This window comes from Balaenoptera physalus, assembly GCF_965194825.1.
Source record: "Balaenoptera physalus genome assembly, chromosome: 4".
Taxonomy (NCBI): domain Eukaryota; kingdom Metazoa; phylum Chordata; class Mammalia; order Artiodactyla; family Balaenopteridae; genus Balaenoptera; species Balaenoptera physalus.
The window spans coordinates 121,322,960-121,337,267 of record NC_138891.1 but is presented as its reverse complement, the minus strand read 5'-3'; positions in this window follow the sequence as shown (position 1 = coordinate 121,337,267).

Genomic DNA, 14,308 nt, shown 5'->3' with positions numbered 1-14,308 from the left:
CCTTTTCATTTTACTCTAAGTTGCAGCTATTCTGCAATTTAAAATATATATCCTTGTGGAATATTTCCAATTCATAGTCTTTACCTGCAGTTTTCTTTATCTGCATTGACCATTTTTCCTTCTTTCCTTCGGAAATGTTAATTGAAGTATATGTCTCATACCCTGTGTTAGAGATGTGGAACACATCAGTGACAAAAGAAATAAAGATCTCTTACCTCTTGGAACTCACATCTTAGTGGAGTAGGTACACTAACCATGATACATTAATACATTATATAATATGTTAGAGAATAATAAGTACAATGAGACAGAGGGAATAGGGCAAATTAAGGGAATCAGGAATACTAGAGAAAACAGTTTTGGATTAAAACTTAAAATAGGTAAAGGATCTAGCTATGAAAATATCTGGAAAAGAAAAAGCATTTTAGCAGAGATAACAAACAGAGGACGTGCTATAAAGCTGATATTTGTTCTTCTCTTCTTGGTTCAAAAAACATATTTGACTAAGATCAATGAGCTCCTAGAAGAGGCAAAATAACTTCGCTATTTTTTTCTCCCATTTCATCTAGTAAACACGTCACACATTTAATTACTATGTGACTCTCAACCTCAGCATCCTTGTTGATAGCTCTCATACCTGTCTTTCTGTAAGCAAGAAGAGGAGGAGATGAAAAGGAGTGGGAAGAGTGTATCTCATCTTGCTGCCCGATGACCAGAAGACCATTTACATATCGTCAGCTGGAGAATAGTTATATGGTTATTCCTGGATGCAAGGAAGGTTGGGAAAATAATATTTATTATGTATGCTGTATGCCTAGCTAAAAATTCTATAACAATGGAAGAAGGTGAGTATAGCTAATAAAAGACAGAGAGAAGTTTCTGCCTGTAGAATTTCATTGAAGAATTGGTAGATTGAGGATTATAACAACCTACAGGTGATTTTACAAGTTCAGTAACAAGAAAAGATTTCTCAACCAATAGAAAAGATCACAAAAAGTGAGGGGGAGAAACAAGTAGTAGCAAAACTTATTCTGAAAACTCAAACAGGCAGGACATGTGTTTAATAAGGTCATTAGTTCCTGATCATGAGCTGATTGAACTCAATGATAGCTTGCCCTTGTGGAAAGCAAGAGAAGGTCCATTATTTGAAAAATGAGGATTATAGGTGGGTTATGAAGAAGTGGATCATGTTTTTGGAGAAAAAGAGAAGACGGAAATCTGCTTTCAAGGACTTGGCAAAAGTTCATACTAAAAACAAAGTTGACTTAATGTTGAATCACCCAAGTAGCAACCTAGATAGAGTCCCACAGATCCACCTGACATGGAATACAAGTGGGGAAATCAGCCCACTAATGCCATCCCTGTTTGATTTTCTATCTTTTATTTATAAAAAGTAAACCATCAGGACCAATGCATTACTTACTCTGATATCCATGGACCCCAATCATTTTTTGCAAGTCCAGTGCTGAGATGGTTCACTATGACCCTTTTCTATGTGCAGAGGTCTCTGGGAGATTTTGAGAGCTTATGCTGTTTAAAAAATACAAATGCCACTGACATTCAAGTTACCAATAATTTGTATTTATAATATTACATATATAGAATCAGTAATTGTATATATAATCTGTTTTGTAATACACAGTCACATCCTCAATTTTTTAACTTTTCATTATGATCAACTTCAGACACAGATACTATTTAGGACATGAGAGTTTTATTCAATAATTTAAGGCAGAACATCTCATGGTGTCTTGGCATATTTTTCTCTCAATATCTTAAATAAAGGCTTCAGAATTTCAGATCTAAAGAAAGTATTCCTTCTCCATTTCCCTGCCACCCTTGGGCAAGATTGTGTGTCCAACCATAGTGAAATACACAAGATATAATAGCCAATATTTATTAAGTGCTCATTGTAAACTAGACATTTTCCTAATTATTGTCATATATTTATTCATTTAATCCTTAAAATAACCCTTCCAAGTAGGAATCAGTATTATTTTTTATTTTAATATAAGAGAAATGAGGCCAAAGAATGAAAGCAACTTGTGTAAAAATCACAAAGATAGTAAACAGAAGAGTCAGAATTTGAATCTCAGAATTAAATTTGGTTCCATTATTATATATTGAATACAAACACTCACAAAAACAAACTTATTCACACATACATCCATATAAATACACATATATGCTTATGCACATGTAGATAAACTCATGTGCACGCTTTTTCCCTTGATTTGCCTGATATTTATTTATAAACAAGTATAAGATATATCTTAAATTTGTAGGTACTAATAACACTTGCCACCTGAAGATAACTGTATTTCGTTGTTTTCAGTGATTTAGAAATGTTCTTGTGTTTTCAGTGATTTAGAAATATTCTTGTAATAATTTCAGCAAGTGAGATACATGTTGGAGTTTTATTTAGAAGTTCAGGCAATTAAGGCTTTTTAAAGTTATCTCTAACACTATTCCAAATAATTTATGTCTGTCAAGGCAGTTATATTTAGGTAATTTGATTCTGCAGTAAACACTTATTACTGAAGTTTTGAAAATGTGAGAAAAATTTAATACATATTTTTTAAAATTTTCAGAACCAAATCCAAATCTATATCATCAACAGAAACCTTGATCCTGCCATGATTCACAGTTGAAAACCAATCAATATTCTATGAAGGAATAACTGAGTGTAATAATGAATGAATGAATAAACTATGAATATTTTAAAATGGCAGTGAAAACAACTGACAGATATCTTCTACTTTATTTTGAGAAAATGTTATTAACAAATAATTTTATAAAATACATTTCTCATCGCATCAATTTTAAAATTTTACATTTTAAAATAAATGTGTTAATATTAAAATGATTCTCATCTTTGCACTTAATTCCCTTTATTCTGGAGATGCTGGAAGTGTCACCTTGAAAGTTTTACATAAAGCACGATGGTCTGTACTTGGAGCTGTGAGGTTATCTCCTTTCTCACCATGATTTATCTTAATTATCTTTTAATTGGGTGTTTCAATAGGGTGTCGCTGGAATGCACAGTTCTAAAAACTTAACTCATTAAAGATGTCATTAATTATATTGTCCTTCAAGACATTTTGGATAACTTTCTCTTTTATTTAAACATCTTAAAACATCCAAAAAGAAAAAAATGAGCACAGAAATATAGCAAAACCTAGAAGAGAAGACAAATGATTGCATGTTTTGTTACTGAGTGTGAAATTATATTCTTCACAAGAACTTTGGAAGTAAAGAAGGAATTTTTATAAGACCTGGACTTTGTTTCCCCTTAGGACTTCTGTGTTGAGAAGGCGCTTCTATTTATTTTTTTCTCTTTTTTAAAAAATACTTTGGGTTTGGAAAGAACATGCTATGATTTAAAGAACATTGCTCATGAAGACACATAAACACTAGCATAAATCTGAGCCCTGTGGTTTACTAGTGTATGAATCCTGTGGGGATTATGCAGACTTTCTTAGGCTCAGTTTCTTCTTGTATAAAAGGTGGCAGCAAATGAAATAAATATGTTAAAAGACCTATTGTTCTTACATACAGTAAATTATTAGTAAGTATTTGTTTCCTTGAGCCCAGAAAATTTTATATTTCAGTTGTTTCAAAAGTTTAGGGGAAAATATCCATGACATTCTGATATGACAAGTTGACAAAGAAAACAAAAAGGACAAGAGTTTATTGTTTAAATATAAAAATATAACAATGTATTTGAAAAAAGCTGTACATTAAAGGAATAATTCATCAAGATGATGCAAAAGATATCAAATCTATTAATATATTTTACCTCATTACATAAGAAAAATATTTATACACACACGATTACTTCAATAGATGACAAAAGGCATATATTAGATATATTATTTAATCAAGAGACCAAATATCTATTCTAAACAAATAAAAAACATTTCCTTTCAATATTTTTCTTTAACACAAAACATGCCAATGAAAATCATAATTAAATCAAAGGTTAATTCTATCAGCATTATACTTAAATAATTTTAAAATAATGTATTAAACTGAAAAAGAAACAATTATAGTTTTGTTCATATACATGTTTCCTAATGAGAAAATTGGTACTTACTGGAATTAATGCATTTTGTAGAATGGCAGTACAGAAATGTATGTAAACAATATTCACTATATCTCTTCACTAACCAAGACAAATGTATATATACATATTTCATGAAAACAAATTTATAAATTGCTTCAATAGTTTTATTTCTTTTATTTTATTAACTTTTATTCCCTTTAATTAAAAATGACCAAACCCATGGCCATAATAAGGAAAATGGTTGCATAGTAATATAAAAGAAAATGAGTAAATGAAGAAACATATTATGATTTGGAATGTGAAAAACACGTGATGTTACGAGGACTTTCCCAAGACCTATAGGTAAGTACATTTAGCTTTCATATAATTAACAATAATTTAATACAAGTTTTATTGTAATGTAAAAAAATCATTCAAAACCCTTCTAAAATATTTAAAACACAAAAATAAGAACATTTATGAAAACGTAATATGTAGGCAGAGAAGAGATTAGCCATACCATGTCTCAAATATATTATAAAGCTATGATGAAAAAACAAAACACGTGTTATTGTTACCGAAAGTGGGGGTCCAGCTGTTTGCCACTTTAAAGCCAATAAAGAGGCAAGGTTGATAAAGGAAAGTTTACTTTATTTTTGAGGCTGGCAACCTGGGTGGGGGGAAGGGGAGGGCGGACTCCCATCCGAAGGCTGACTCCCCCTGACTGACAATCAGTGGGCAAAAGCTTTTAAAGGGGAGTTTCAGGGGTGTATAGGCGGAGGGAGGGGGATACATGTAGAAACAGCACAGTCAGCTCTTACAGTCGTCTTGAAATTGGTCATGCAGTGGTCTGATCAGCATCATCTTGATTGTTTTAGTACAGTTAATCTTCAGTTTCAGGGTTGGTTTGCTTCCATTTCTTTGAGGCCAGCTCTTGGAATTGTGGCAGCTTATGTCATGGCTACAGCCTGGTCATCATGTAGTTAACTTCTTCCATCTGGTTGGGGTTTTAGTATCTATAAGACAGCTCAAAGGATATGGCTCAGAATATTATCTATAGCCCTTAAAGAGGAACTTAATGTCCTTGACTCTCCGTAATGACTAAACTTTTTATTTAGTCTTGTTGAAATGTTTTCCTTTGTTTCTGCATTTTCTCACTTCTCTGATTAAGCTTACTCTTTGGCTAAAGTTTTTCCACAGACAAAGGCAGGCTGAGGACATGGGGGGCAAGGACCATAGGGCCCTGCTCCATTTCACTATGATTATAGCACAAGAAAATTGCAGATATATCCACGAGGTAACTTAACTAGAAGCAGACTCTATGTAAGAATACTAAGGAACCACAAGTAAGTGTATATAGGAGTTGAGTTTTCAAAAATTTGTCTATTGGAATTTGCCTGATTAATAACAATACTTGTTTTAAACAGTACCAAAAGTGTATTTAAATGAAACCATCACTTTGATATTGAGATATTCTCACTTGATGAATTTGTTTTTCCTGACCTATTCTTCTCTTATGATGTATTCTTTCAGTGGCTCACTAGCTGTCTTGCATACTGACCCCTGACTTGGCATTCCACAGAGTTATTTTGTTTTGTTTGTTTGTTTTTTTAATGTTACATATTTTAAATTATTTATTTATTTATTTATTTATGGCTGTGTTGGGTCTTTGTTTCTGTGCGAGGGCTTTCTCTAGTTGCAGCAAGTAGGGGCCACTCTTCATCATGGTGCGTGGGACTCTCACTATCACGGCCTCTCCTGTTGCGGAGCACAGGCTCCAGATGCGCAGGCTCAGAAATTGTGGCTCATGGGCCTAGTTGCTCCGCAGCATGTGGGATCTTCCCAGACCAGGGCTCGAACCCATGTCCCCTGCATTGGCAGGCAGACTATCAACCACTGCGCCACCAGGGAAGCCCTTTTGTTTTGTTTTTAACCTGCTTGGATTGTAGAACAAATGCATCTTTAACACAATCTGGAAGATTTTCTTTTAAACTCTTAACATTTTTGACAATATTGCCTTCTTATCCTTCCTTTAATTAAACATGCTTACCCTCTGAGACTTTTCTATGTAACTTCTCTTCTCCTACAGTGACTGTTTCTTTGATTTTCCATCCAAGTGCAAATCTTCTTCCCTTTAGGGTTTCACACTATCTGAATATTCCAGCATCTACCACTCTTTCTAGAAACTACCTACATTTATTTTTTTTATTCTCAGCATTCAAGGACATTTACAAACAGCATAGTATATATCACAAACTGCCTTAATTTTAACCCCCAGTTCTGCTAAAGGCTAGTTATGTAATAATAAGCAAGTTACTGAAGTTATTTTTCCTTCAGTTACCTTATCTGTAGTGTATAGATATTTATTGCATCTATTTTACAGTATTGCTATGATGATTAACTGACACATTACTATCATTATGAGATTATTACTATGACTTACAGTCTTACAATTGCATTTCTGATTTACTCTAATATCCATATGGATGATCTCATCAACACACTCTCTGAAATATCTCCAATTAAAATTTATTATTACTGTTCAAGCACAGTCTATGCACAACCCTCACAAAGATTAGAGTACTTCAGGAAGAAGTCTGATATTAAAGACTACTTCATCACCAAATAGCCCAATAGGGGTTCTGAAAGGAATATACAGTATCCTGTGGGAAACTATACTGGTTAAACCAAGTTAGTCCAGCATCCAGGGAAGATTTCTATGAAGATGATTAGATATTGTAAGGTTGACAGAAAGCATATCATAAAGCAAAATTCATACACAGGAAACAACATGTGAAAAAGTCAGGAGGTAGGTGAGAGTATGGTATATTTAAGAAATTAGATTTACAGTCCAGTAGAGAAGGTGAGAAGGAAAATAGTTGGGAATAAGATGATGAAACAAGCTGGGTACAGACAGCCTTGAAAATCCCTGAGGATGAGTGTGTGCTTATAGTAAATAAGAAAGGTTTTAAAACAGTGAGGTGTTATGTCAAATTTGTTCTCTCATTTTTTTTTGACTCACTCACTGCAATTGGAATAAGTAAATGGGAACCCTCTTGCACTGTTGGTGGGAATGTAAATTGACACAGCTACTATGGAGAACAATATGGAGGCTGCTTAAAAAACTAAAAATAGAAATACCATATGACCCAGCAATCCCACTACTGGGCATATACCCTGAGAAAAACATAATTCAAAAAGAATCATGTAGGCACAAGCCTCTTAGATAGCCTCACCCACCCGAGGGCAGACAGCAGAAGCAAGAAGAACTACAATCCTGGAGCCTGTGGAACAAAAACCACATTCACATAAAGATAGACAAGATGAAAAGGCAGAGGGCTATGTACCAGATGAAGGAAGAAGATAAAACCCCAGAAAAACAACTAAATGAAGTGGAGATAAGCAACCTTCCAGAAAAAGAATTCAGAATAATGATAGTGAAGATAAGATGATCCAAGATCTTGGAAAAAGAACGGAGGCAAAGACCGAGGAGATGCAAGAAATGTTTAACAAAGGCCTAGAGAATTAAAGAAAAAAACACCTAGAAGAATTAAAGAACAAACACACAGAGATGAACAATACAATAACTGAAATGAAAAATACACTAGAAAGAATAACTGAGGCAGAAGAACGAATAAGTGACCTGGAAGACGGAATGGTGGAATTCATTGCCACGGAACAGAATAAAGAAAAAAGAATGAAAAGAAATGAAGACAGCCTAAGAGACCTCTGGGACAACGTTAAATGTAACAACATTCATATTATAGGGGTCCCAGAGGAGGATTATAGTCGAAAACTTCCCTAAAATGGGAAAGGAAATACTCACCCAAGTCCTGGAAGCACTGAGAGGCCCAGGCAGGATAAACGCAAGGAAAAACATGCTGAGACACATAGTAATCAAACTGACAAAAATTAAAGACAAAGAAAAATTATTGAAAGAAGCAAGGGAAAAACAACAAATACCATACAAGGGAACTCCCATGAGGTTAACAGCTGATTTTTCAGCAGAAACTCTACAAGCCAGCAGGGAATGGAATGATATACTTAAAGTGATGAAAAGGAAGAACCTACAACCAAGATTACTCTACCCAGAAAGGATCTCATTCAGATTTGACAGAGATATAAAAGCTTTACAGACAAGCAAAAGCTAAGAGAATTCAGCACCACCAAACCAGCTCTACAACAAATGCTAAAGGAACTTCTCTAAGTGGGAAACACAAGAGAAGAAAAGGACCTACAAAAACAAACCCATAACAATTAAGAAAATGGTAATAGGAACATGCACATTGATAATTACCTTAAACGTGAATGGATTAGATGTTCCAACCAAAAGACACAGGCTCCCTGAATGGATACAAAAACAAGACCCATATATATGCTGTCTACAAGAGACCCACTTCAGACCTAGGGACACATACAGACTGAAAGTGAGGTGATGGAAAAAGATATTCCATGAAAATGGAAATCAAAAGAAAGTTGGAGTAGCAATACTTATATCAGATAAAATAGACTTTAAAATAAAGAATGTTATAAGAGACAAGGAGGACACTACATAATGATCAAGGGATCAATCCAAGAAGAAGATATAACAATTATAAATATATATGCACCCAATATAGGAGACCATCAATACATAAGGCAACTGCAAATAGCTATAAAAGAGGAAATTGACAGTAACACAATAACACTGGAGGACTTAACACTTCACTTACACCAATGGACAGATCATCCAAATAGAAAATTAATAAGGAAACAGAAGCTTTAAATGACACAATAGACCAGAGAGATTTAACTGATATTTATAGGACATTCCATCCAAAAACAGCAGATTACACTTTCTTCTCAAGCGTGAATAGAACATTCTCCAGCATAGATCACATCTTGGGTAACAAATCAAGCCTCGGTAAAATTAAGAAAGCTGAAATCATATCAAGCATCTTTTCTGACCACAACACTATGAGATTAGAAATCAATTACCGGGAAAAAAACTGTAAAAAACACAAATAAATGGAGGATAAACAATATGTTACTAAATAACCAAGAGATCACTGAAGAAATCAAAGAGGAAACCAAAAAATACCTATAGACAAATTACAACGAAAACACTATGATCCAAAACCTATGGGATGCAGCAAAAGCAGTTCTAAGAGGGAAGTTTAGAGCAATAAAACCCTACCTCAAGAAACAAGAAAAATCTCAAATAAACAATCTAACCTTACACCTAAAGGAACTAGAGAAAGAACAAACAAAAATCAAAGTTAGTAGAAGGAAAGAAATCATAAAGATCAGAACAGAAATGAAGGAAATAAAAACAAAGAAAACAGTAGCAAAGATCAATAAAACTAAAAGCTGGTTCTTGGAGAAGATAAACAAGACTGATAAAACTTTAGCCAGCCTCATCATAAAAAGAGCGAGAGGACGCAAATCAAAAAATTTAGAAATGAAAAAGAAGTTACAACAGACACCACAGAAATACAAAGCATCCTAAGAGACTACTACAAGAAACTCATTGCCAATAAAATGGACAACCAGGAAGAAATGGGCAAATTCTTAGAAAGGTATAACCTTCCAAGACTGAACCAGGAAGAAATAGAAAATATGAACAGACCAATCACAAGTAATGGAAGTAAAACTGTGATTAAAAATCTTCCAACAAACAAAAGTCCAGGACCAGATTGCTACACAGGTGAAATCTATCAAACATTTAAAGAAGACCTAACACACATCCTTCTCAAACTCTTCCAAAAAACTACAGAGGAAGGAACACTCCCAAACTCATTCTATGAGGCTACCATCACCCTGATACTAAAACCAGAAAAAGGTACTACAAAAAAAGAAAATTACAGACCAATATCACTGATGAATATAGAGGCAAAAATCCTCAACAAAATACTAGCAAACACAATCCAGCAACACACTAAAAAGATCATACACCATGATCAAGTGAGATTTATACCAGGGATGCAAGGATTCTTCAATATATGCAAATCAATCAATGTGATACACTATATTAACAAATTGAAGAATAAAAATCATATGATCTTCTCAATAGATGCTGAAAAAGCTTTTGACAAAATTCAACACCCATTTATGATGAAAACTCTCCAGAAAGTGGGCATCGAGGGAACCTACCTCAACATAATAAAGGCCATATATGACAAATGCCCAGCAAAAATCATTCTCAATGGTGAAAAATTGAAAGCATTTCCTCTAAGATCAGGAAGAAGACACGGATGTCCACTCTTGCCACTGTTATTCAACATAGTTTTGGAAGTCCTAGCAATGGCAATCAGAGAAGAAAAAGAAATAAAAGGAATACAAATTGGAAAAGAAGAAGTAAAACTGCCACTGTTTGCAGATGACATGATATTATACATAGAGAATCCTAAAGATGCCACCAGAACACTACTGGAGCTAATCAATGAATTTGGTAAAGTTGCAGGATACAAAATGAATGCACAGAAATCTCTTGCATACCTATACAATAATGATGAAAAATCTGAAAGAGAAATTAAGGAAACACTCCCATTTACCATTGCAACAAAAAGAATAAAATACCTAGGAATAAACCTACCTAGGGAGACAAAAGACCTGTATGCAGAAAACTATAAGACACTGATCAAAGAAATTAAAGATGATACCAACAGATGGAGAGATATACCATGTTCTTGGATTGGAAGAATCAACATTGTGAAAATGACTATACTACCCAAAGCAGTCTACAGATTCAATGCAATCCCTATCAAATTACCAGTGGCAATTTTTACAGAACTATAACAAAAATCTTAAAATTTGTATGGAGACACAAAAGACCCCGAATAGCCAAAGCAGTCTTGAGAGAAAAAAACGGAGCTGGAGGAATCAGACTCCCTGACTTCAGACTATACTACAAAGATACAGTAATCAAGACAGTATGGTTCTTGCACAAAAGCAGAAATATAGATAATGGAACAGGATAGAAAGCCCAGAGATAAACCCACGCACCTATGGTCAACTAATCTATGACAAAGGAGGCAAGGATATACAACGGAGCAAAGACAGTCTCTTCAATAATTGGTGCTGGGAAAACTGGACAGCTACATGTAAAAGAATGAAATTAGAACACCCCTTAACACGATACACAAAAATGAACTCAAAATGGATTAGAGACCTAAATGTAAGACTGGAGACTATAAAACTCTTAGAGGAAAACATAGGAAGAACATTCTTTGACATAAATCACAGCAAGATCTTTTTTGATCCACCTCCTAGAGTAATGGAAATAAAACAAAAATGAACAAATGGGACCTAATGAATCTTAAAAGCTTTTGCAAAACAAAGGAACTACAAACAAGAAGAAAAGACAGCCCTCAGAATGGGAGAAAATATTTTCAAACAAATCAATGGACAAAGGATTAATCTCCAAAATATATAAACAGCTCATGCATCTCAATATTAAAAACACAAGCAATCCAGTCAAAAAATGGGCAGAAGACCTAAATAGACATTTCTCCAAAGACGACATACAGATGACCAAGAAGCACATGAAAAGATGCTCAACATCACTAATTATTAGAGAAATACAAATCAAAACTACAATGAGGTATCCCCTCACACCAGTTAGAGTGGGCATCATCAGAAAATCTACAAACAACAAATGCTGGAGAGGGTGTGGAGAAAAGGGAACCCTCTTGCACTATTGGTGGGAATGTAAATCGATACAGCCACTACGGAGAACAGTATGAAGGTTCCTTAAAGAACTAAAAATAGAATTACCGTATGACCCAGCAATCCCACTACTGGGCATATACCCAGAGAAAACCATAATTCAAAAGGACATATATACCCCAATGTTCATTGCAACACTATTTACAATTGCCAGGTCATGGAAGCAACCTAAATGCCCATCCACAGATGAATGGATAAAGAAGATGTGGTACATGTATACAATGGAACATTACTCAACCATAAAAAGAAATGAAATTGGGTCATTTGTAGAGACGTGGATAGACCTAGAGACTGTCATACAGAGTGAAGTAAGTCAGAAAGAGAAAAACAAATATTGTATATTAACGCATATATATGGAACCTACAAAAATGGCACAGGTGAACCGTTTTGCAGGGCAGAATTAGAGACACAGATGTAGAGAACAGAATATGGACACCAAGGTGGGAAAGTGGAGGGTGGGTGGGTGGTGGTGTGATGAACTGGGAGATTGGGATTGACATATACACAGTAATATGTATAAAATAGATAATTGATAAGAACCTGCTGTATAAAAAATAAATAAAATAAAATTCAAAAAAAAAAAAAAAGAGTCATGCACCACAATGTTCATTGCAGCTCTATTTACAATAGCCAGGACATGGAAGCAACCTTAGTCCATAGAGAGATGAATGGATAAAGAAGTTGTGGCACATATATACAATGGAATATTACTCAGCCATTAAAAGAAGCGAAATTGAGTTACTTCTAGTGAGGTGGATGGACCTAGAGTCTGTCATACAGAGTGAAGTAAGTCAGAAAGAGAAAAATAAATACCGTATGGTAACACATAATATGGAATCTAAAAAAAAAAAAAAATGGTTATGAAGAACCTAGGGGCAGGACGGGAATAAAGATGCATACCTACTAGAGTATGGACTCGAGGATATGGGGAGGAGGAAGGGTAAGCTGGGACAAAGTGAGAGAGTGGCATGGACATATATACACAACCAAATGTAAAATAGATGGCTAGTGGGAAGCAGCCACAGAGCAAAGGGAAATCAGCTCGGTGCTTTGTGACCACCTAGAGGGGTGGGATATGGAGGGTGGGAGGGAGACGCAAGAGGGAGGGGATATGGGGTATATGTATACATATAGTACTCCATTAAAGATGTTAAAAAAACCCACAAAAAACAAAAAACAAATAAACCAGTGAAAGGGACTTGTCTAAGTGAGAAATTATGGTGGTTTGCTCAGGAATGGAGAGAAGTGAAATGAATAGTTTTGAAAAATGTTCAGAGGTTAGAACCCAGAAAACTTGGCACTTGATTAAATGGAGGTGGGATTTCCATCTTAACCGACTAACTGGGTACTGGATGGTGTTGCAAATTAGCAATTTCAGTTTCTTACCAACCTAATCTCCCAATTCCACATAAATGCTGCCTTCACATAGCTTTTACAAACATAAAATGCACCAACTGCAATGAAGACACACACACGTACGCACACACCCACACACAATCAAACCCTCCCCCTGCAAAGAAAAAGGAAAACACCAACTCTAATTTTTCTCATAGCATGGGGCAGAATGATTGCTATGCTCTGTAGAATGGATGTGCCCCGATTCACAGTGACCATTTCTAAACCTTAAAGATCAATATCCCATTATTCGCCAGGAATCGCGTATCATTCTAGTTTTCTCTTTCTGTTCTTTTCACTATAGCTGCTTTATAATCTCATTGGGATTTCCAAGCCTTCTATTTCTCCCTTAACTTTGGAGCTATTTACTACTTCTTGATATCAATTTCTTTTCTACCTGGCCTAACACGTGGTCCATCACTTCAAACGTTGCTCCAATTTAGAAGGTGCTGAAGTGACAGGTACTGGCTACCCCAGAAGCCTTTTCTTACATCTGCTGTAGATAGGGTACCTTACACATTTGTCACCTCAGGGTCTAAAAAGACTCACCTGGGACCTGCATAATAGACAGGGTTAAGTATTTTGGTCATGCAAACAGAGTACAAATGTCCTCTGCTTTTATGGATACACCAGTCAGATCCTTAATTACAGTGAATTAATCAGATGATGAGAAAGAGTAGTGCAAGCAACTTCTGTGCTGTGGAATCTTGTTTCTCATCTGTAGCTTGGTCCTTAACATATAGTTACTTCTCCTAAAGTGACATCTGGTCTCCTTTATAAAATGAAGAGAATATTTCTACTTTGGTTATATCACAGACATGAGAACAGTAGAAAATAAATGTAAATGTTTTATAAATAATCTAAAAACTTTACAACTACAGCTCCATCAATATAGATATTCATTATATTACTATGTCAAAATGTAGATATTTAGTCTAATAGTTATTTATATTTCTCCCTGGCATTTTCTAGGATGCCTGGTGGTCACGGTCCTCACTTTTGGCAGTTTTTCCATGCATCCTCCCTGCTCTTTCCCCATCATTCAATATATGAAGACAGCTAGGGATGGAAAATTTAATGACTTTTTCTAAACCATACAGTCAGTTAGTGGTTGAAGTTAATCTTAAAAAAAAAAAAAAAAAAAGCCCAGTCTTTGTATC